General features: G+C 39.7%; 1 protein-coding gene across 18 annotated transcripts in view; it reads right to left on the bottom strand.

Moving 5' to 3' along the window:
• Positions 1 to 24723, bottom strand: part of SCEL (sciellin) — a 322196-nt gene that overhangs the window by 111563 nt on the left and 185910 nt on the right. Inside the window, exon 1 of one of the 18 annotated variants that reach the window (XM_040487304.1) lies at positions 1879 to 2029. The exons of 16 other annotated variants lie outside the window; for them this stretch is intronic. The gene's annotated coding sequence lies outside the window, so the exon portion shown is untranslated. Of the gene's footprint in view, positions 1 to 1878; positions 2030 to 24723 lie in introns of those variants that run through there. One more of the 18 variants, XM_040487299.1, reaches the window with a different exon arrangement.

Genomic DNA, 24723 nt, shown 5'->3' on the forward strand with positions numbered 1-24723 from the left:
CAGTGGTTAAAGAAGACAACCGGGAAAGCAGAATGGTACTGCAGCTACAGAATGGTGGCTGAGCTGAGGATGTCACTGATTAGATGCACCACAACCTCCACACATGCCACATTGCCTTCCTACAGAGGGCTGACTGCTCCTTGGATGGAAACTCTGGGAACACAATGAATAACAAGACTGAGCCCAGAAACCACAAATAAAAATGTCTCATTATGTCATGGTCACACTATACACACAAGTATATTACTGGATAAAGACATTCTTATTTCTATATCATTTTAGCCCTTTTATAAAGCCAGAGGGAAGCTCATTTATTGCTACTATATATTTTATGTGAAAGAAATTTGAAAAAAATCATTGAAAAAATTCAGTAAGACAAAGGTCAGTCTTCTCGTTCTGGTTCTGTTAACTATGTCTTGGCAAGTCGCTCAACATTGATGTTTTTGTTGTCCTCATCTAAAAAATTCATGGGTTAGACTAGACAAGGCTATGCTCCGTACGAATCAAATTTATGTCAACTGGATTAAAGATTTACATGAAGCTAAAATTTTAATAAAAACCCTAGCTTGTTCATGTGTTCTGTGTCACATGATATTTAAAATCAACCAAATGTTTTACTAAAATTTCTACTGATAACATATCTCAGTTTTCTCAAATTGATTGTTCCAATAAAAATTGGAGTACAACAAATATCAGAAAGACTGTATCTGTTATATCAACTGTATCTGTTATATCAACTGTGAAAGTGAAAGCCAGTGTTAAATTTGATCTCATTTCATGAAAACTCAACTTATAAACTACAAATGCTGATTACTATAGATGTTTGAAAGCCAAGTTATGAAGTTCCTCAGTAAACCTTTGGGAATTGACTTTTCAATCTCTGAGACACACATGACCTGGTCACCAATGGGAAGTGATGAGAACGTTAGAACGTAAGGCAGAGCCAGGTGTGCTGTGGGAAACACCCCTTTGGAGGGGACAGAGCTCCTGTTACAGACAACAAGTGATGGTGGGTTGGATTCCCACAGCTCTGTATCATGAATGGAAAAGGTGGAGAAACAAACACCAGTCAGAGAAGTTGGCTTTGCTATCAATTACAAAGGAAAGCCTGCTTAGAATAACTTTTCTATTCCTATCAAAGAATCTGTTTCTAAAACTGATTTTTCAGGACTAGGATATAAATAGAGGTGGAAAATTGGCCCCCATCTACATTAAATCAATTCTCAGATTAGAACCCAGGATATAATATAGAAAAGTTAGCCAATTGCACAGGAATCCCTGGAGGATGCCACACTCCTGTCAATTCACCCACCTTGCTTTATCCCATGGTACACTCATGCAAGAAATGTGATTTTTCTTACTGGGGGAAGACAGGATACAGGGGATATGGGCTTGGCATCTCTCCCCTACATCTCGGTGACTGCAGTGTTTTTAGCAGGCAAGAAAAACATCTATGAAACAATGGAGTTCACCATTTCAGTAAAAGCATCATCTGTGAAAACAGGGAGGTCCCTTTAAAAAATGTTTTTATAGTCACTTGAGACAATAGAATTGCCTTGAAGAATTTACTATCCTTATGGGTGACAGGATTCACCAGCTGACAGCTCCCACACAGAAACTCAAAGAGGTTCTCATTTCTCTGCTGCCCGGAAATGTGTTAAGTTGCAGAGAAGTTAAAAGGCAATGCCATATAAAAATCACACTCAGCAGCAGAGCTGTTGACAAGCAGAGCAGTCCCCTTGGAAGCTGTCGAAATTTAACTGGAGAAAAGATAAAGTTAATACAGTAAGTTCTGATTTTAATCAATTGCAAAGAAAACAGGGAAAGTTATACACGTAAAGCAGATATGTTTATGTTTGCAAATATAATTCAACTTACCTCTCTTGGGCAGAAAACCGGGACTTTGTGTCTGAACTGCCTTTAGTGGTTCCCCAGGTGGATCTTGCTGAAACTAATGTGTACCTGGAGTTTTAATGAATGTCGTTTCCACCTCTACTTGACTGTGTTAATGAACAGTTCAGAGGCTTCTCCCTCAGTGGCTGAGTCACCCAGGGAGGAGGTGGGTGGTGTGAAAGAGGGTGTCACCTTGTATAAATACCAATTCAATTAAAACAGGCTCACTCATGGACCTACTGTCTTTGTTTGGTGAATTCTTTGTGTAAGTTATGGCCTCGTTATGCCAAAAAGAATGTGCTCCTGTTATCGCCCTTTTAATTGACATCAACAATACACACAACTCTATCAAGGACAAGGAGGCATGGTACCCAAACTATTTTGGATTCTCTTCAAAATAAAACAAAAATTTAAGGTAGGAAGGATTGTTTTCTCTCTCTACTCATAGTGGCTGGAAGGCTGGGGCACAGATGCACAAGATAGGAAGTCCACTGTGGGAACCAACATTCTTTAGGATAGAAAAGTCCTTTGAAACTCTGAGCTCAGGAAATATGAAACAACACAAGTTCGGGGCTCCTGGGTGGCTTAGTCAGTGGGTGTCTGACTTCGGCTGGAGTCATGATCTCACGGTTCCTGAGTTCGAGCCCCGCATCAGGCTCTGTGCTGACAGCTCAGAGCCTAGAGCCTGCTTCAGATTCTGTGGCTCCCTCTCTCTCTGCCCCTCCCCTGCTCACGCTCTCTCTCTCTCTCTCATAAATAAATAAACATTAAAAAAAAATTTTTAAAGAAACAACACAAGTTCTACACATGGGATATTTTGTAAAACCATCAGAGGAAAAATACATTCTGAAATATAAGAATTCTGATCCTTTTATTATTTTGACATAGATAAAAATGTGACGAAGATGCTTGAAAGTTCTTTCACATCTGAGGGCAGAAGTAGATTCCAGCATCAACACCTGCGTCTGGCAGGGAAGCAACAATGCACAAAAGTCATGCCAGGTGGGGGTTCCTACCACAGCTTCTGAAATGCACCTTCCATAATAGCCTGGGAGGCTTTGCAAGAAGCTTAGCAAACTTGGAGAACATTACTGAGAGAAGTCAAGTCATTAGAACTCCCAGGGTCATCTTTATGAATCCATCATTTCAACAATTAACCGAATGCTCCCATTTTCAAGACAGCTCCTAAAAATTACAGTCCAGCTGAGCTATAGCACAGAAGTGACTGTAACAAGAGTAGAAAAATGTTCAGGTTAGAAGGTACAGGCAATTGTAGTATGCAGTCATTATAAACTAGGACATCACTTTTCTGATGTGTCCTCTCTCTGGGCTGAAGAATTTGAAAATGGAAAATGGAAAAATGTTCTTTAAAAGTAAACATCCATATACATGTCTATTTGGTCCTTCTATGGAATTTTATAAACCCAAAATATTTTAGAAATAGGGGTGCCTGGGTGGCTCAGTCCTTTGAGCATCTGGCTTTGGCTCAGGTCATGATCACATGATTTGTGGATTTGAGCCCCACATCAGGGTCTGTGCTGACAGTACAGAGCTTGCTTGGGATTCTCTCTCTGCCCCTTCCCTACTTGCTCTCTCTCTCTCTCTCTCTCAAAATAAATAAATAAATAAATAAATAAATAAATAAATAAATAAACAAACAAACAAACAAACTTAAAAAAAGAAATATGTTCTAAATTTCTGTGCTGCCCATAAATGTTGGTTGAATTTAGGTTGGATTTAATACTATAGATTAGAAAATTGTAAAAACATGTTTGGCTCAACTCAAAAAATAAATCAGGAGTTATATGCAGCATTATAAAGACATTATATTCAGCAAAATAAATCAGAAGTTATATTCAGCATGATTCAGCATTCATTTTGCCAAATGAAGGGCTATAACAGTTTCAGAGCCAGCTTGTAGGGACAGGTAGTAACTTACATTATAGAATGTTTAAGTGTATGTTTTTGTCCTCATAAAATATAGAACAAGAAAAATAAGTTTTTAAGTTTTGATGAAGTAAAATGTACTGCTCAAGATACATGCTAGGCTTTTGAACTCCCAAGCAATTATTCCTGCACGTAATTGATGGTTCCTCTTATTTTACATACCAGGAGCCCGTACCACTAAGCCACACCAGTGTCTTTTCATTTAGAACCAAATCTTTGATTTAAAAAGGGGCTAATTCTAAACACTTGAGGAAAATGCATACCTCCTCGTGGCTCTCAAAGCTTGAAGAGGTCAATCAAGAATGCGTCTGGGTGTGGAGGTGGCCAAATGGGTTCGGCCTTGGTTTCACTCCGGCCTTGAACTGGGAAGCCTTGAGCATGCTTGGAATAACTTTGATTCATCATGCCTATCTCACTGTGCATGTCTGAGTTCTTGAGGTCTCTTTAGAACATAGCTCCTACCCTGGGGATGGCCAATGTTTTATTGCAGATGCTAATGCCAATTGCTTCGTGGTGGCTGCCTGGATGGATATGATGAAGTTTGTAAAGCAAACCTTTTTGGCTGAGTATATCTCCTGAAATAGAACAGGTTTTTTCTATGTCTTCTATCCAATGAATAAATCAGCCAAAATGAGCACTTATTACTTATTACTATATAATAATGAGGATAGTAAATACTTATATAGCACTGTTAATGTGTCAGGCATTGAATTTCTAAGTACTTTTCATACATTAACTTAATAATTGTTATTAAATGATTGTCTCCTCGTACTATGATCTGAATGTTTGTGTCCCCCTGAAATTCAGATGTTGGAATCCTAACTCCCAAAAAGGATAGGATTGGAGGCGGGGCCTTTGGGGTGTGCTTAGGTTATGAGGGTGGAACCCTCATGAATGGGAATAATGTTCTTATAAAAGAGACCCTTCAGAACTCTCTAGCTTCTTCCTTCATGTGAGGACACAGTGAGAAGGCACAGGCTATGAACCAGGAAGAGGGGCCTCACCCAACCATGCTGGCATCTTGATCTCAGACCCCCCCCAGACTCCAGAACAGTGGAAGTTAAATTTCTGTTGCTTATAAGCTGCCCAGTCTGGGATATTGTTATAGCAGCCTGAACAGACTAAGATACCTCCTCACCCCAGAGAGATTCCAAAAGTGATGTGAAAATGCAAAAAATGCAAATAGGACAAACCAGCATTTCAAAGTTCTCTCATCTATTACCTAGGATCTCTGAGGGTTGAAAGATACAGGGTTCCCCTTCTTCCTCCCAGATGGAAAAAAATGTTATGTGCATGCTAAAACAAAGATATATCATCAGGATGATACTTGCAAAGCCAATTTCCCTTTGGCTGGGAGTAGACAGATGTCAGAATTAATGAATTACTGTCAGCACTTCAAGAGCTGGTGCATTGCTTAATGCACTTTGATGGTGCCAGCATAATGCAGACTAATGGAGAGCCCAGTGGAGAACGCACAGGGGCCTGGGTTCTCTTTCCTTACAGATCCACTCTTCACTGTGGGCAAATCACTTAACCCTTATGCCCATGTCTTTCCTGGTATAGTGAGACTGATGAGATCTATTTCTTTACCAACTGGCAGGCCACAATGAAGATGTCACAATTTTTTTAACCAGGACTTCAAACCTTAGGTTTATAGCAAATGTCAGGAAGAACCAGGAGGACTCAGCTGAGAGTCCTTTCTGACTCTTCATGCTACAAACAGGCAGAGATTAGGCATGGTTGATGATGGCTGTAATGCTGATGATAAAAATAACAATAAAAATAGCAACACCAATAGTTTAAATATGTGCCGATTACTGTTAAGTGCTTCACATGTATTATTTCATTTGATCTTCACCAAAACCCTACACTATAGGAACTGCTGTTATATCCATGATAGAGATAACAAAGCAAAAGACTAAGGTTAACACAGTTAGGAATTAGATGTGTCTGGAAATCCAATCTAGGCACACTGACTGCAGAGTCCACCTTCTTGGGTGGGAACCTCCACCGTCTCTCCACAGTGCCAGAAAGGAATATGAGTACTTGATCCAAACTATGGCTAGACCAGAGGGTGAGCTAAACTTATAGCAGGCCTGAGCACTAACTAATAGGTGGCAGGAAAGTACAATGGCTTTTAATAGTTAATGTGTGTGTGTGTGTGTGTGTGTGTGTGTGTGTGTGTGTGTGTGTGTATATATATATATATATATATATGCATGTATACATACATATACACTTATATCCTCATAGCCCACATGTGTTAGATTGCAATGGCCAGAGAATGGCCTCGAGTGGCTTCAGAATCTAGGGTCCTTTAATTATAGTGTAAATCTAACTCATCAGTTTTCTTTTTTTTTTTTTTCTTTATTTAAGGAATACTTCTTTGTTTAAGACTATTTTTATAGCAACTTTTGATTCTTAGCAAAATTGAGAGTCAGGTACAGAGAATCCCATACACCCCCTCCCCTTACACATGTACAGCCTCCTCTGTTAACATTTCACACCAGACTGGTACATTTGTTAAATGGATGAATCTACACAGACACATCATTATTACTCAAAGTCCATAATTTACATTAGGACATCATTCCTGGTGCTGTACATTCTATGGATTTGGATGAATGGACAATGACATGTATCCATTATTATGGTATTCTGCATAATAGTTTCACTGACCTAAAAATCCTCTGTGCTCTGCCTAGTCATTCCTCCCTCCCCCCAATCTCTGGCAATCACTGGCATTACTGTCTACATAGTTTTGCCTTTCCAAAATGTCATCTTGTTGGAATAATATACTAGGTAGCCTTTTCATATTGGCTTCTTTCATTTTGCAATATGCATTTAAGGTTCTTCCATGTGTTTTCATTGCTTGACAGCTCATCGCTTTTTAGCTATTCCATTGTCTGGATATACCAGTTTATTTTTCCATTTGCCTAATGAAAAACATCTTATTTGCTTCCAACTTTTGTCAGTTATGAATAAACTTGTTATAACCATCATAGGCAGTTTTCTTTTTAAAAAATATTTACGCAATATATTTTTCTTTTTCTTTTTTTCTAAGTTTATTTTATTCATTTTGAGAGAGAGAGAGAGCGAGTAGGAAAGGGGCAGAGACAGGAAGAGAGAGAGCATGGAGCCCAATGCTAGGCTCAAACTCACAAATCATGAGATCATGACCTGAGCTGAAATCAAGAGTCTGACCAACCTAGCCACCCAGACACCCCTACACAATGTATTTTGAATCAGCCATATATTTACATTTTTCAGAAAATAAAGGTATAGAAAGAAAGATAGTGAAAAGTCTCCCTCGCTCCCCAAGCCTTGATCTCCAAAAAAGAGGAATGGGCAATTATTTAGTTTCTTCTGGGTCATTCCAAAGACATTTATACATATAAGAGAAAATGTAAGATACAGATATTTCCTCCATTTTTTATACAAATGTTTGCATATTACACTGTTATGAATCTTATTAATTTATTTATTTTTTGCTTTAACATTATATCCTGAAAATCTTTCCACACTGTGTTTTTCATTAGCTGATTGGCCTTCCATTGTATGGGTATGTCATAATCTATTTTATCAATCCACTATAAATGGACATTTCCATCATGTCTAAACTTCTGCTAACAAACAATACTACAGTGAGTAACACTGTACATAAATATTTGGTACATGTACCTATATATATCTAGGATAAATTCTTATAGACATAACTGCTGGATCCAGGAATTTATACGTGTAATGTTGGTAGGTAAATAATACCAAATTGTCCTCTATAATGGATTTATCAATTTATCCCTCTTATTCTCACTTGTCTTCTTCAATAATTTGCTCATTTAACAAATATTAAGTACTTACTATGCTTTAGTACTGTTTCAATTCAAAGGACAGGAAACTTAATGAGATCCAGTGCTTGCTCTCCAGGAATTCACCATGTTGGGGGAGACAGACATTAAGTTAAATAGCTATAATACATCAGGATAAAGCAATACACAGCAATTTTATGAGCATAGTTACACAGTAGAGAAACTGAAGAACTCTACCTGGACCTGGGGGCTGATGCTGATACTGAGTTTTGAAGTTTGCGTGAACATTGATTAGATGGTTGAAGGGGAAAAAAGCCATCCACCCACTCTGCCTTCCTAGATTTGCTTCTTAAGGTCTTTCAGATTCCTGCTTATGACTATAATTCAGGACCTGGCAGTGTAAGGCAGTGTGAGGCATGGCTGGTCCAATTAATGAGGGAAGTAGGAGCAGAGATATAGTTGGGTAAGCAGGACTTGCAGCCAGATTCTCCTCAATAGGGCCAAAGTTGACAAAGCCTGCTGGAAACTTCTGCTACTTCCCTCCTCGTTCCAGCACCACCTAAACCAGCAATTTTGCAGCAGCAGTGATAGTTCCTCAGGGTGGTATATGTCTGCCCACATTTTCCTAGTTTCCTATAGACAAAAGTGAGCTACGCTGCAAACAGTGCAAGCCTCCTGCTTACGGCTGAAATAAACAATTTTGTAGGGGTTAAAAGGAAGAATTGCTCTTCCTTTCACTGAAAAACTTAGAATTGCAAATCTGCTGTTATTATTTTTTTTGGCAAATCAATTTTTATAATTAAAGTCCTTACTTTCAGATTGTGAGTTCATAATTTCATGATCCTCATGTCTGATTTTTTTTTCGATTCACAGTCAGTGCTTCCACTTTACTCCAGTCTCTCCAATACCTCATGGTATTACATCACAAGCCCCTTGAGACCAGAGAGCAGGGTTTACATTGTCTGTATCTTAAACATGTAGCACCTTTCCTGAATCATAATAGCACTCACTAATTATTGATTTAATTAAGGAATAATGATGGTAAACAAGTGGGCATACAAGAGGGGTGTTCACCATTTGCCAAAAATCTAGTTTATCTGTTTCATAAGTCTGATTTTGTTATCGGATTTTTCCATCCCAGGCTGAACTATAGATTATAATAGGCTGAACTAAAGACTATAGTATCAGTTCTTCAACTCACTTGTAGTACTCACCGTTCTCTTAAAACAGGAAAAGATTTCTCAGTATTTTATAGAGATTGCTCAAACAATAATTACTATAACTGAACTTCTTGCCCAAGGTTAGAACCTCCATGACCCTTGTCTCCTCTCTTGCTCTCTCCACATTCACATCCAATTAAATGGTCACTGACCCATCACTGTCAAGCCTACCTCCTGCTTCACTCTAACCTTTTCCTTCTACTTGACTCCCACCACCTGTGCTAGAGTTGGGACCCTCATTATCATGAGGGAACACTATTTCAATCACTTGCCAACTGGCCTCTTCTCTGTTCTGATCTGTCCCCTCTTGAGTCACTCAGGCTCTTTCGGGTTGTAAATATCGGAGATAAGCTCCAGAAGTCTCAGCCAACAGGATCACACTAAAAGTGGCAATTAAATAGGGAAGAGCCACAGTACCCCCAAATAATGACACTCAGAAATCTACAGTTTAATTCAGGAACAAGATCAAATGTAGCAACCACGTTGAAGTAAAGATTGGCATCACAGGTAAAGGCTGTTTCACAGTAAACGGTCCAAGAAGCTACTTGCTAGCTCCAGCCATTCCCCCTCTGAAAGGGTCTTTGCAGAATCTGCTTTCTCTCCCACACAGAGAACAACTGACTATGAATGAATTACCCAAATGGAGTCTCAGCTAGAATTGTTTATACTCTGCTGGTCATGTAGGCATATTCCTGCTAGGTGACCAGGCCTTCTGGGGTCTCACCAGGTACAAATTGCCAGTTTTACTGTTATCAATAAACAGTGCCATCTAGGGGTGCCTGGGTGGTTCAGTCAGTTAAGCATCGAACTCTTGACTTCAGCTCAGGTCATGGTCTCACGGTTCATGAATTCAAGTCCCACACTGGGCTCTGTGCTGACAGTGCGGAGCCTACTTGGGATTCTCTCTCTCTTCCTTTCTCTCTGTGCCCCTCCCCTGCTTGCCCTTGCTCTCTCTCAAAATAAGTAAATAAACTTAAAAAAAAAAAAACCCACAATGCTGCCTAAGTGGTACACACCATTCTGAAACTATTAGGGCACATTGTTACAAAGTAATGCTATTAATATGTTTCAGACAAAAATTGTGCATGCTTATTTCTTATTGTAGTAGAATAACGCAACCTAATCCCATATTCGTTGAAATTAACCCTCACAGCACAGAAGGTTTGGTGCAAAGACTCAGCAGACTGAAAGGAAGACAGACATTATCAGAAGGCTTCTTAGAAATTATATAATATTTCCTGGTGGTTACTTTGCAAAAACAACACAGGTCATTTTGGTACCCAATAGCAAATCCATGAATCTCTCTACCATGACTCAGTTCCCCTCCCTCTGATTCTCTTCTTCCTTCTTTCTACCATGTTACCAGTTTATCAGAGTCTCTACATGTATGAGTGTAACTCCTCAGAGAGACAAATGCTTTGAGTTGATGAGTCACCTGAGTTTCTACACGTAGAGCCCTTGCACCAGTCCATCTCTTGGGCTTTTGGCGAGCCACAGAGGATAGCTTTGCTCAGACACCTAATCCATGTCAATCAGATGTAACCAAAGCAATAGGACTGCATGGTTCAAAGTTCTTGTAACTGCTCAGAGGCACACATCAAATTATTACTTTCTCCCCAGTAAAGACACATCACCCCCTAACATGTTTTTCCAAAACACATGCAATCATATCATTCCCCAGCTTCAAACATATCCTAAGTTCCTAGGTCCCATAAAATTCAAACACCTTACATTCATGTAAGACTGTGTAGTCCAATACGGTAGCCACTAGCAATGTATGGTTACTTAAATTTAATCAAAATTAAATAAATTCAAAAATTCACCTCCTTAGTTGCACTAGCCACATTTCATATACCACATTGGACAGGGCAGATAAGATGAACAAGAAGTTGGTCTGCATGCTTTATTGAAGCCACTTCCGACTATTCCAGGCTCATCTCCCACCATTTACCCCCCTGCACCCTAAGCTCTCATCAAAATCCTCACCTCTGTCCAAACGTACTATGTACTTTTGGCCTTTAATATTTGCTCTCACGGCATATCTGTGGCCTGAAATATGCTTGCCTCTTGTGCACCTGGCAATGTCTTATTTACTTTTATAAGGCCCTGCAGACACATAACTCCCTGAACACAAGCAGGTACCCCTTTCTCTCTGTTCCAAGGGAACTCTGCATGTAGCTATATTGTAGTACTTAACTATGTTATTTGGTAACCTAGTTGTACCCAGCATAGTGGAGGCTGTGTGGCTAGTACTTAACACTCAGGTGCCTGATGGCCTCTGCCAGTGACGAGTTGTGTAACCTTGTGCTACCCTTGTCTCAGTTTTCTCATCTGTGAAACAGGGATAATAAAATAATACTTCCCACATAGGGTCATAGTGATGATCAATTGTGTTCACAATCACAAGCACTTAGAATGGGGCCTGGAACTTAGGGTGCTACTAAAAATAAGCTATTAGTAAAGTATTAATGCATTTTGCTTATTTACATATAAAATGTATCTGAGGGGTGCCTGGGGGGCTCAGTCGGTCAAGCGTCAGACTTTTGATTTTGGCTTATGTTATTATCCCAAGGTCGTGGAATCAAGCCCCGTGTTGGGCTCTGCACTGAGCGTGGAGCCTGCTTCAGATTCAATCTCTCTCCCTCTGCCCCTCTCCCCCTCTCACACATGCTGTCTCTCTTTAAAATAAATAAATATAGGGGCTCCTGGGTGGCGCAGTCGGTTAAGCGTCCGACTTCAGCCAGGTCACGATCTCGCGGTTCGTGAGTTCCAGCCCCGCGTAGGGCTCTGGGCTGATGGCTCAGAGCCTGGAGCCTGTTTCCGATTCTGTGTCTCCCTCTCTCTCTGCCCCTCCCCCGTTCATGCTCTGTCTCTCTCTGTCCCAAAAATAAATAAACGTTGAAAAAAATTTTTTTTAAATAAATAAATATAAATAAATCCATAAACTGTATCTGAGAAGAACAAGGATTGTAAGTGTGATTAATTCTACTCTTCTAGACACATTCACTGTGCCCAAAGGCCAAAGTCTTTAATGAGCAAGTATAATTAGTTGTCTATGACCAAACATAGCCTTTGGAAGGTGTATGATGATCCTCTCAAGAGTCAATCCTGGAACTTATGGATATATTATTGATGGATTTATAAAAGGCTTCTCATGCAGGAAACTTGGGTCTTTTGAGCAAGAAAGGATTAGTCACAAACACTAGACTGAGAAGTGCCTGTGTGTGTTCTAGTGTTCACCAGAGAATTCCACAATTCCTTCTCTTTGATGATGGCTTGTTACTATGCACATTCTCTTCTTTTTGATTGGCTGGATGCTTCTGTCTTCTCAGTCCCAATCTTTCTTCTCTTCCTCAGTGTTCCCACATCCATCCACCATGGTAGAGTTTCATTCCTTTCTTCAAATCTGTTTTCCCTCTCCTCTAATAATTCACTATTATATAGCTTCCTATTGCTGCTGTATCCAATTATCACCAAGTTAGTGGCTTAAAGTAATATAATTTATTATCTAACAGTTCTGGAGATCAGAAGTCTAAGTCAGGGTTCATTGGGCTAAAGTCAATGTGGTGGCAGGGTGCGCTCTTTTTAGAGGTTCAGAGAAAAAAATACATTTCTGCCTTTTTCAGATTCTAGATGCTGCCTGTTTCACTCCTTCCTTGCCTCGTCCCAACCTCTTGCTCTGTCATTACATCTCCTACTTCTGACTCTGATCCTTAGTCTCAGGACACCTGTGATTACATTGGGCCCACCCAGATAATCCAGGATAATCTCCTCATCTCAAAATCTTTAATTTGATCATATCTGCCAAGTCTCTTTTGCCATGCAAGGCAACATATTCTCAGGTTCTGGGGATTAGGATGTTGACATCTTTGGGGAAAAATTATTCAGCCAAGAGCACCTATTGCTTTTTACAATTTCACAGCATTCTTTCTAATTTCATCTATTTTTATAATTTAAAAAACTAAACATTTCATTTAGTAGAGAAAATGTACAAAATCCAAACAATTATTTGATTTAGTAAAAAAATTTAAAATCTATACTCTTAAAAATAGTTGACATCAAGAGGTTAGAATGGGAGAGAGCCAAAGCATAAGAGACTCTTAAAAACTGAAAACAAACTGAGGGCTGATGGGGGGTGGGAGGGAGGGGAGGGTGGGTGATGGGTATTGAGGAGGGCACCTGTTGGGATGAGCACTGGGTGTTGTATGGAAACCAATTTGACAATAAATTTCATATATTAAAAAACAATAGTTGACATCTTTAAAATTGCATCTAAAGTTCTATATTTAAAAATCTTGTGAACAAATGCTAGAAATATATGCAAAATTTTAAATTGTCATTCTCCCCATCCTACTGATGAGTAAATCAAACAATATTAACTTAACAGACATGTTTTCAGATGGTCACTGGATGCTCGAGTGACAAGTTGCAGTGATCATGTGAAATCAATTACCAGCTGAATTTGGGGAAAAGCATACTTACACTGAGTATATTACTTATGCAAACACACGTGTATATCTCTGTATGTTCACATTTACATACATACATGATACATTCATTATATTGATACACATATCTCATATATTAGATTCATACATATATAGCATATATATATTAGATTTATACATCACACACATGAGCACACACACATCAATTGGTCTACCTGTGTTTGTCTTCCCTATTAGAATGTAAGTATCTCGTGGGCATGAACCCAAGCTTACTTGCCCTCAAATTCATAATGTCTATACCAGGCCTGACTTAACCAATTCTCAGTGACTATTTCTTTTTTTTAATATTTTTAAATGCTTATTTATTTTTGAGAAAGAGAGAGACAGAACATGTGTGGGGGAGGGGCACACACACACACACACACACACACACACACACACAATCCAAAGCAGGCTCCAGGCTCTGAGCTGTTAGCACAGAGCCTAATGCAGGGCTCGAGCTCACTCAGATCATGACCTGAGCCAAGGTCCGGCACTTAACTGACTAAGCCACCCAGACATCCCTCTCAGTGCCTATTTCTTAACTGAATATATTGCATTACCATGTGACACATAGGAAAATGGAATAGAAGCCACCTGACAAAACAATGAAATCCTCAGACCCTTCCTTCTGTGTCTTTCTTCCCAATATCTCAGTCTTCAAAAGATTAGACCAAAGAACTGGGTTCAAACAATTCCCCTCATTGATGCTTACTTTTCTGTTGCTATTTTCCTTCACCTCCTACAATTTCTGACTCAATCTCTCAAGCCACTTGGTTTTCCCAAATTGTGTCCTTGCTCGCTCTCCACACACTTTATCTGAAAAGCCCCCACTTCCCGACTTTCAGCCTCTCCCACTCACTTTGACCCAGGACTTTACTCCTTCCACCCACGTCCTCCTCCTCTTGTGTTTCTTGTCACAACTCATCTTTGGATTGTCTTCCATGCCCTTTACTTTATACAATCAAAAGATAAATTCTCCAGAAGAGAGCAGAGAATTCTAGAAAACTTTTAATTTCCAAACATCATTGTAAACCAATGGATACTTGTTTACTGAGACAAAATTTGGAATAACTTTAATGATGTCCCTAGAAAAGAGGGATCTGCAAATATTTCGGAATTGATATGTCTTATTATTTGCTTTAATTTTGCAACAATTCCTCTCCCCACCTAGTCATTTAAAATTATTAAAAAATAGTTGGCTTCAGTAATTTGGGAGGTGTGTGTGTGTGTGTGTGTGTGTGTGTGTGTATGTGAGACAGAGAGAGAGAGAGAAGCCTTGGGGCCATTGAGAATACTACAAGGTAATTTGCTTTTTATTTCATGCATCTCAGGCTCTTGTTAAATTTTGGATGTTTTTAATTTTTCTTTTTTTTCTACTGTTGGTTTGCTTTTTATTTTCCATTTTCCCTATGTAATATTCAGTTCTTTTAGGCAGAAAAAACTTGTCTATGTTTATACATTCAAATGTCTTTCATGAAAACAAATCTTGACTTTTGCCAGTTCTACTACTAACACCTAAAAAAGAAGAGTAAAGAAGGTGAAGACATTTAAAACTAACAAACTAATCAAATTCCCAAGGCAAGCTAACATGTAACCCAAAGACTTGACTAAATTCATATTTATACATAAAAGGCACAATACTGACCTACGGTTCCAAAGTCAATGTTTAAAATATGACAGTTACAAAAGTGGATCTTACAGAATATTTCTTCCCAATCAGAAAAAATTTCCAAGAAACCATCAAGATCATTTTTCATAAATTTTTCGTTAGCAAACAAAATATGACACCCCTTGGCTCTGGTACAGATAGAGACAAAGGTTGTTGTGAAAGCATCAAGCATAATACAAATGTTATAGCAGTTTTCATTATTTTTTTAAAAGTTTGTTTATTTATTTACTTATTTAGAGAGAGAACGCGCACGTGCACAAGTGGGGGTGGGGGGAGGCAGAGAGAAAAGGGGAGAGAGAATCACAAGCAGGCTCTGCACTGTCAGTGCACAGCACACAGGGCTCTATTTCATGAAGGGTGAGATCATGACCGGAGCTGAAATCAAGAGTTGGATGCTTAACCAGCTGAGCCACCCAGGTGCCCCTAACACCTTTCACTATTAACATAATTGATGCAACTCAGAATCAATCCTTCTTTTTGTTCCTTGTTCTATGGCCAGAGGTCAGCAATCTTTTTCTTAAAGGGTAGGATGATAAATACTTTATTTTAGGATTTGTGGGCCATATCCCAAAACTCAACTCTGCTGTTGCAGCAGGAGGCAGCCATAGACAATATGGTCAAGGAATGAGCATGGACAGAATGTTCTGCAGGAACGGGAGCTGGCAGTACTGAGCCAACCTCTGGCCAATGCTAACTGAATCCTACTGAAAAAACCATGCCTCTTCCTTTTCCTCCTCCCTGTGGAGGGGGAACACTAAATGAGAAAAAAAAAGATCATAAACATCTACCGTAAACCTCATTTTCTAGAAAAGAATACTGAGGTTCTGAATGGTCAGGTGACTTTGCCAAACTGCCAACAACTTCATTTGTGTAGAGAAGCAAGACCAAAGTCTGTTCAAAATTATGGAACATTCCTTGGCCACCTACTCTCTCAGATAAGCTTCAAAGCACTTAAACCTTATCTGACGTCATCCTCGCAACGTCTTTCTAAAGTACTATTATAATCTTCATTTCATAGATGAAGAAACTGAGATTCAGAGAGGTTAAGCAATATGCCTAGGGTTTCACAGCAGGCAGGTGGCACAGAGAAGAGCCAGGACTTTTAACCTCCTGCTACTTGCTTCCATTCTTCCTGCTGCTGCTGCTGCTGCAACAGGCCCTACCTTCCACTTTCCACTGCACACTATTCCCTGTCTTCCGGGGAGAAGTCTTTTCATGCCAGTGCGCATGTTTCCTGTGCTTGGAAGCCGACGCTAGATTTCCCACCGTCACATGTGATCTAAGGTGCCATGGTTAGGATTTTCTCCCCTCAGAAGCACTCCTATAACCTGACTTGCCTATCCAGTCTAACTATAGTTCTGCAACACAGAAACAGGGAGTGGACCCTGACTTCACACACCCATGGCCAACCCCGTCTAGAAAGGCTGGGAAATGTTAAGTGTTTGATCTTTGCTTGCACAACACCAACCCGAGGAGGCCCACATGAGGAAAGTCAACCTCAGGCTCCCTCCCTCTGTTAGACTTCTGGAGCAGCTCCAGAGTCCACAGCCTCTGGGAGTCCAGGGAAGGCCCCCACAAAAAACTGGACTGGAATTCACTCCCGTTTCACAGCTGAAGTATGTGACTCTTAAAAAGTTGGGCCTTCCCAGCACCCTTCACTCTGCACTGCATTAGCATCTGCCCACTTCACCTGCTTTGTTTCTCCATAAGTCCTGTAAAACAAGTAGGTGTAGAAAATGTAGGCAGCGAGGAGGACACATTCAGTTCCCACTTCTTTTCTGGATAAATGTATTTCCTTATGAAGGTTTGTTGTGTCATACCTCAACCTTCCACTATTAAAACAAAAAGTCATCACAGGCTAAATGGTAAGCTATGAGCTGGAAAAAAAGTTTTCTAAGTTGATGTGTTCATGTTACAGAATCAGATACTATTCTTCATGTATCCTATGCATAAGTGTAAGCCACTGTTTCTTGTCCTTTACTTAAGAAGTAAGGTTGTCTGCACACTTTTAATCTCAAACTCTAGAAAAAAAGCATATATAAACGGCACTGTCCCCATATTACTGAAACCTGTAAGCATATATTTCCTCTCTGCCTCTCCTTTCCCAACCAAGCCCTATTTTGCCTCTGTTAAAATTAAATGAAAAAATTAAATGGGAGCAAACTTCTGTCTTGCAGCAAGAATAATTCCTAGCGGGCTTCTAATGAAGCTACTTGATAAGGTCTATGGTCCTTTACTCTTTCACCCAGATCCTTATTTCTCCAACAGTAAGGAAAAAAACCTGGAGTCGCATTGGTTAAGGCAGCGCTTAGTAAGACGAGACTGGGATAGCAAAGCAATGGGTCACATCATAAAATAGGAGCATTAGAGGCACCTGGGTAGCTCGGTCGGTTGGGTGTCCTACTTCGGCTCAGGTCATAATCTCAGAGTTCGTCAGTTTGAGCCCCACATCGGGCTCTGTGCCAGCAGCTCAGAGCCTGGAGCCTGCTTCAGATTCTGTGTCTCCCTCTCTTTCTGCCCCTCCCCCCCTCGTGCTCTGTCTCTGTCTCTCAAAAATAAATAAACATTAAAAAAAATAGCAGCATTAAACACCTTCCTCTCTCTTTCATTCACTCAGCAGAGTCCACAGCAGTGAAACAGTGTGGGGTTCCTTCAGGGGCTTCCTGAATTGCCTGCAAAGATTAGAAGGAAAGAAAGCCAACATAAGTCACATAACTGTGATTTGCCTTGATAGCAGTGGCAAATCAAGAAATGGTAAAAGATGGGGCGCCTGGGTGGCGCAGTCGGTTAGGCGTCCGACTTCAGCCAGGTCACCATCTCGCGGTCCGTGAGTTCGAGCCCCGCGTCGGGCTCTGGGCTGATGGCTCGGAGCCTGGAGCCTGTTTCCGATTCTGTGTCTCCCTCTCTCTCTGCCCCTAACCCATTCATGCTCTGTCTCTCTCTCTCTGTCCCAAAAATAAATAAAAAACGTTGAAAAAAAAAAAAAAGAAATGGTAAAAGTTCTATCAGCGAGACATAACTGAAGGTAAATAAAGTTATTAAAAAGTAACAACAAAAAATTACCGTCAAGAAGCCCTCATGAAGCACTTCAGATACCTCTGGGCAAATGCCTAACCACACACAAAAATTCTAATGTGGCACCTGAAGTTCCCAGTGCCCTGTGAGTGGCTGGGTAGCTTCTTGGGTGTCCCAGGGAAGGTATGTAGCCCAGCCTGTGGGCTGACCCACCCTTCACAGCCCCATCTGACAAGGCCTAAACAAATACACTCTTAAAAGCAAAGACATTCTTTAGGGATTGTGCAGAGGAATTTGGCAGCTGTGACTTCCTCATGTGTGGCATTAAGAGCAAGTTCCTTGGCCAGGGGCATAAGATTATCTACAGCTTCTTTAGAGGAAGTCAATATTACAGTGTTTTTATCTAAAAATCCACATTTATCTTAAAATGCCTGCAGCCTTATTCTGTTACTGGTATCCTTAACATATTAAAACAAAATCAGGGGCGCCTGGATGGCTCAACTGAGCACTTACACTCAGGCCATGACCTCTCAGTTCGTGAGTTCGAGCCCCGTGTTGGACCATCTGCTGTGAGCACAGAGCCTGCTTCAGATCCTCTGCTCCTTCTCTCTCAGCCCCTCCTCTGCTCGTGCTCTCTCTCTCTCTCTCTCTCTCAAAAATAAAAGAAATTAAAAAAACATTAAAAAGATCATTACAAAACAAAACAGCTTGGCTAATATTACTTGTAATGAAGCAAGAAAAGAGTGGAACTCATACAGGACATTTTGCATAAATACCATTTCTACTTCTCTCTTTTCTGCCCTCCTTCCCTCCATGAGCACTGGTGAAACAGCTCCTGACAATCCAGGAAGGAGGACTCTGGTACTCCTTATATCTCAGGAAACAATAGGCCTCAGACGGAGAGCAGGCATGGGGTTCTTTTTCAATGGGGTTCTTTTTCCATGGGGTTATTTTTCAATCCTAACAGCCACTGTGTGTGCAGAGAGGTATTAATGACTTCTAACCATAACCTTGTTTCCACAGGCCATATCAGTCATGGGAAAAGTCAAAGGCTTGAGAGGAATTTGGTTCCAGCCCCCACATTTTTATCTCAAGGATTCCTGCTAGACCCAATCTGACATCACTATCTTTCTATTTTTGATGTATGATTCTGCTTACTTTGGACAGAATGCAATATTGGGTGATAAAAGTGCTGTTACTCTGCTGGCCTACAAGGGATAAAACTACCTCTCTACTGGAGGGGAGGAGTCTTACAGTGAGTGAGAGAATCCCAGAGACTGCAGAGGTGCGCTGAGCTGTCAGACTGGGTGAGAGCTGAGTCTCATGTTGATTCTCAGTGGGAGTCAGTTGTGGTGGCCCTGTGAATGAATCACTTGTGAACTAGGCATGACCCTCAGGAGTGCCAGCATTGAGTGGGTGGGGCAATGAAGGCGATTTGTTGTTGTTATTTTGTTTTTTGCACTAAGGAAGACTCTCTGACTTATCCACAGTAGGGGTAGATGAAATAATCGGCCAGTTCCTGGAGGCCAGAAAGACAAAAACTGAAAGACAAGGGGTTGCTGCGAGAAAGAAGTCATACAAAATGTCTGTGGGATGTTATCAAGACCCTTTGGGACTAGACCAGAGTTACCTCAGGGACAGAGACCTGTACTGTCTGTGATCATTTCTGTTTTTGTGTGCTGGAGCAAAATTGATTCATGAATGGCAGTTTATAGACTTCTCTCCCCAGCCCCTATTCGAGCTTTTGAGAATTGCCCACTCAACTGTACCTTCTAAGGCCTGTTTTACCCAGGTGGGTCTTCAGGAGGAAACGACTCAGAGCCAAAGAATGACGACACACCATAGGTTCTGCACAAGACAGAGGAGAAAGAAATTGATGTGTCTTAAAAGTCTGTTGCATGGTGAAGGAGAAAGTAATCAAAAAGCAAGATGACACAGAGGAGGTTGTGAATTAGAGAGACAGTAACGGGATAAGTGAGAGAGTCCCTAGAGTCGCTGGGCACTAGGGAAGTACTATCTAAAAAACAATGGATTACATATCCTTACTAGCATAAAAGCATTTTGATCGCCTACCATTATCTAGTACATTGACTTCTTATTTGCACTTTTGTATATTTTGTGTTGTGCAGATCATGCACAGGTAACCCAGCTCTATCCACCTTGAAAGATATCTTATTCACAAAGGCTAGAAGAGTAGGACCTACATTTCTCAGAATCCCTGCCAATGGGTTTTGTGTTACATTCTGCCTATGAGAAGACTCACACAAGCTTTGGACAGTGGGAGAGATGCAGAAACCATAATATTGTTCCTTGCCACTGGTACCCATGTCATGTTCTTTGGCAAACAGTAAGTAAGATGTTTCCAGAAGCGTCTGGTATTCTTCCTGTGAATTATTTCATTTCAGTGGTGAACAGGTAGCTGAGTCACCTACAACTCCTGCAAATCCTGATTTCCTGAAAGCCATCAGCAGCTTTGTTTAACCTTCATCCTCTAGGTCTTTCTATTTCCTTAGCAGGAATTTGACTGACACATATTCCTTATAAAGCATAATATACATAATAGAAATAAAAAAGAAATAACATAAATAATATTTTAATTATTTTAGTTGATAAGTACATTTTTTCTGAATAAAAATATTAGTTTGTAATTAATTCTTTTCAATTAGCATATAATTCAAACATCTGGTTCTAAAATCATTTTATTTCAATATTTAGCTTTAATAGCTATAAGAACTTAAAAAGAGATATCTCACAAAAATATATAGATTAAAATAGAAGAAACACCTCCTTAGCTATGCTTACTAAATTGCAATATACAAGAAAATTATGATATGCAGAAAATTATGAAGATTTCTAGAAAGTCATTAAATAATATCTGAATAAAATGAAAACAGATCTTGTGTTCTTAGATAAGAAGATTTCATATTATAAAGACAGTAATTTTTCCCAAAATAATCCACAGACCTAATGAGGTTTCAAATAAAGCATCAATAGAGCTCTTCATGGAAATGCATAAATTGATTCTAAAGTTTACATAGACAAGAGAGAACACCCAAGAACTTTCTGAATAAGAAGGCAGTGGTAGGATGCAAAACTTGTCTCACCAGCTATAAAAACTTGTTATAAAGCTGTAGTAATCAACGTGGTGGTCTATAGGGATAGATACATTGATTAGCTGATTAATTGGACAAAAACCACAGAAGGAAATTCACGCAAATATTTAACTTTGATATATGACAGAGTTGTATGTATTAAGCCACCCAATCCATGTCACTTTGTTATGGCAGCCCTAGCTAACCAATACAGTCTCCAAGCCAGAATTTCTTTTTTATTTTTAAATTTTTTTTAAGTTTTATTTATTTTTGAGAGAGAGAGAGAGAGAGAGAGAGAGCAGGGGATGGACAGAGAGAGAGAGACAGAGACAGAGACAGAGACAGAGTATCCCAAGCAGGCTCCACACTGTCGGCACAGAGCCTGACATGAAGCTTGAACTCATGAACCGCGAGATCATGACCTGAGCCAAAATCAAGAGTCGGACACTTAACTGACTGAGCCACCCAGGCACTCCAAGTCAGAATTTCTAACAGTCACCCCTCCTCCATATTTTCAGGTTTACAAGAGAGTACAGCAAAGCCTGAAACACACTAACACATTCTGCAAAATGAATTCTGTGTAGCTACTCTGGCATCATTACACAAGGAAAAGAAAACTGATAAACATTATTAGATTCCAAACGCTCTCACCAAATTTTCTTCTGACCTCATGATAATAAAATTAAATTTCATACTATTGCCACCAATGTATGTATCAACTCTGCATTTTGCTTCTTTCTGGCGATTATCACATTTGTCATTTATTATATTGACAATAACCAACACACTTGTATTATTGATAGCTAAATAATATTCCTTTATATTCATGAAATCTATCAGATGGCTGGCATGAAAAGGTTATGGTGCTGTTACCAAAAATGGGTACCAGAGAGATGACATGAATCATAAGACTGGGAGAGACATTGGAACCGATCTGAAAACCACACTTTTCATCAAAGCCAACCCGCTTTAGACTGCTACTCTCTCTTCCATTCAAAGCCAAGATAAACTAACAGAGCAGAACATCAAGGCAGTTAAGCAACAAGGATACACAGTCCTGGGGCATAGCTGCATAGCTGTGCTCAGAATGAGGAAGCCATTTTCCAAGTATAAAGTAACTGGCACAAAAATTTTGCTGAGGATCTTAGAGCAAATGGACTTATACTTAATGTAGGTGATCAAGGTCACTGTCCTGAAGATGCAGAGAAAGAGAATCCTTTGCCCGACTACTATGGGCCCTGATACAAAACATAACCCATCTGTCAATGCTCCCTGAGCAGTGTCTCCCATGGCTGCAGAAAGAAAATAAAACTGTGTGTCTCCCCAGAAGTCAGGCCCAGGAACATGGCTGCTTCTCCACAGTTAGAGAACCAGGAAGCTCAAGAAAGAGTAGTCACCACCGTGAAAGCACAATTCAGGAGTCTGCTAATCTGAACTCAGATTCAGTGGGCTGACCACTGAGAACAGCCCAGAAAGTCTTCATAGCATTGTAATTGCACAGTGCAGAAGGGAACTGGATAATTCCAATAGGATTTGCCTTAGTAGAGTTATGAGAGTTTATTTTAAAGATGGTTTAAAGATCATTGAAAGTCAAAAAATATATAATTATTTCTACTTTTAAAAATTTCCAAATGTATTATAACTTCCATTTATTAAAACAGAAAAAAATTGATAAAAACAACAATAACAAAAAGCCTTTGGCAATATTTAGTTCAGCTTCTTAGATGATGCATTAATTAATGACTATGCTGGGTTTGTTTTAAAAGCTCTCTGTGGGAGGGAGGCAAACTAGAAGAAACTCTTAAGGGCTGAGAACAAACTAAGGGTAGATAGGAGGTGGGGGAGAGGGGAAAATGGGTGATGGGCAGGGAGGAGGGCACTTGTTGGGATGAGCACTGGGTGTTGTATGGAAACCAATTTGATAATAAATTATATTAAAAAAATAAAAAATAAATAAAAGCTCTCTGTTTCTTTAGTTGAGGTTTTCTACATTTGAAGTTTGTTATTGTTTTTAATTGAAAGACTATTTACTAGAGAGGGTTTAGGTTTATGAAAAAATTGGGTAGAAGTACAGAGACCCCATATATCCCCTTGACCATCCCATTCTTCTAGTTTCCTCTATTATTAACCTCTCTCATGAGCATAACCTCTCTCATGAGCATTTTTTACAATTGATGAGCCAATATTTTTTTCTTTTGATTAACATTTTGTTACACTCCCAGGGAAGATTCTTCTACACCTGAACTAGTCTCCCTATAAGCCAGTTTGCCAATGGTCTGCCTGTTCCTTGGATAGGTGCCAGTAACAACATAGAGCAATGACACATGGGTGTCCTTTGAAAGCTCCAGACAGTGTATACACATTTTGCTCTGTAATGAGCCAACATTGACAGATTATTATTAACTTTATTGTTAAGTGCATAGTGAATGTTAGGGTACATTCTTTGTGTTGTACCATTCTATGGATTTTGACAAGAGCATAAAATCATATCTCTACCATTAAACTTCAGAAAGAACAGTTTCACTACCCTAAAAATCCCTGTACTCCTCTCTCCACCAAGTCCCTGGCAACCACAAATCTTTTTGCTGCCTCTATAGATTTGCCTCTTCCAAGTGACACATAATATGTAGTCTTTTTCAAACAGAATTCTTTCATCTAGCAGTATGAATTTAAGGTGAAACTTGCTATTTTTCTGTAGGGAGTGGTGTAAAAGAGAAAAGGGTAAAGCAAACACAAGCAATTTTAAAAGAAATACTCTTGGTGCTTTACCAATCGTTAGCGTGTGCAGGGCACGCACATACACATATCCTAGTCATTTAGGATTTACACTTAACAGTATGAATGTGCCAAGTACAGGAACCACTGAACTTTAGAGCAAACACTATTTCCACATTCAATCGACAGTCTTGTGTCAATAGTAGATGAAAGTCTCTCAGTGACTTTAAAATTTGTTCTTCCATTAAAATAATATTTATGGGGTGGAAGGTGGGGATAGAGAATTTGCAAACAAGTTCTAAAGTCCTTTTTAGTAGATTTACTTATTGTAGTGGAATGAGTGAAGTGATTCTGAAACAACTGAGATATTTTATAGGATTAAGCAATGAGTAAATGTGTTGTTGAGAGCCAGAGTTCTCACTAACGAAGAAGGAACACAGAAATATACAACAGTGACTGGCAAGATAGAACCTCACGGGAATGGACTGGAATTGGAAGTATTGATGTGGACTCTTAATTTCTAAAATATATCAGAATGTGTATATGCATGTGTTTGTACACATGTGTGTGCATATGTGTCTATATGTTTACATGTGTATATGTATACATATACATGCATACTTCCTAACTTTGCATACTTAAAGGGCCAAGAAGCAAAGACACCTCAGTAACCATAAACATACCTAATCCCAAAATTTGGCCTTTAATACCATTCCAACTAAAGGAAACAAGGCTGTACTTCATGGAGCTATGCTGGGCTAAATGCTTTAAAATTTATATCAAACGTATCTGCATAAACACTTGCTATGAGTTAGGCTGAGGGTTCAAAGATATAATGTGCTATTCACTAATTACCCACTAGATTCTCTATAG

The sequence above is a fragment of the Herpailurus yagouaroundi genome, unplaced genomic scaffold, assembly GCF_014898765.1.
Source record: "Herpailurus yagouaroundi ecotype Mexico unplaced genomic scaffold, PumYag 164, whole genome shotgun sequence".
Lineage (NCBI taxonomy): Eukaryota > Metazoa > Chordata > Mammalia > Carnivora > Felidae > Herpailurus > Herpailurus yagouaroundi.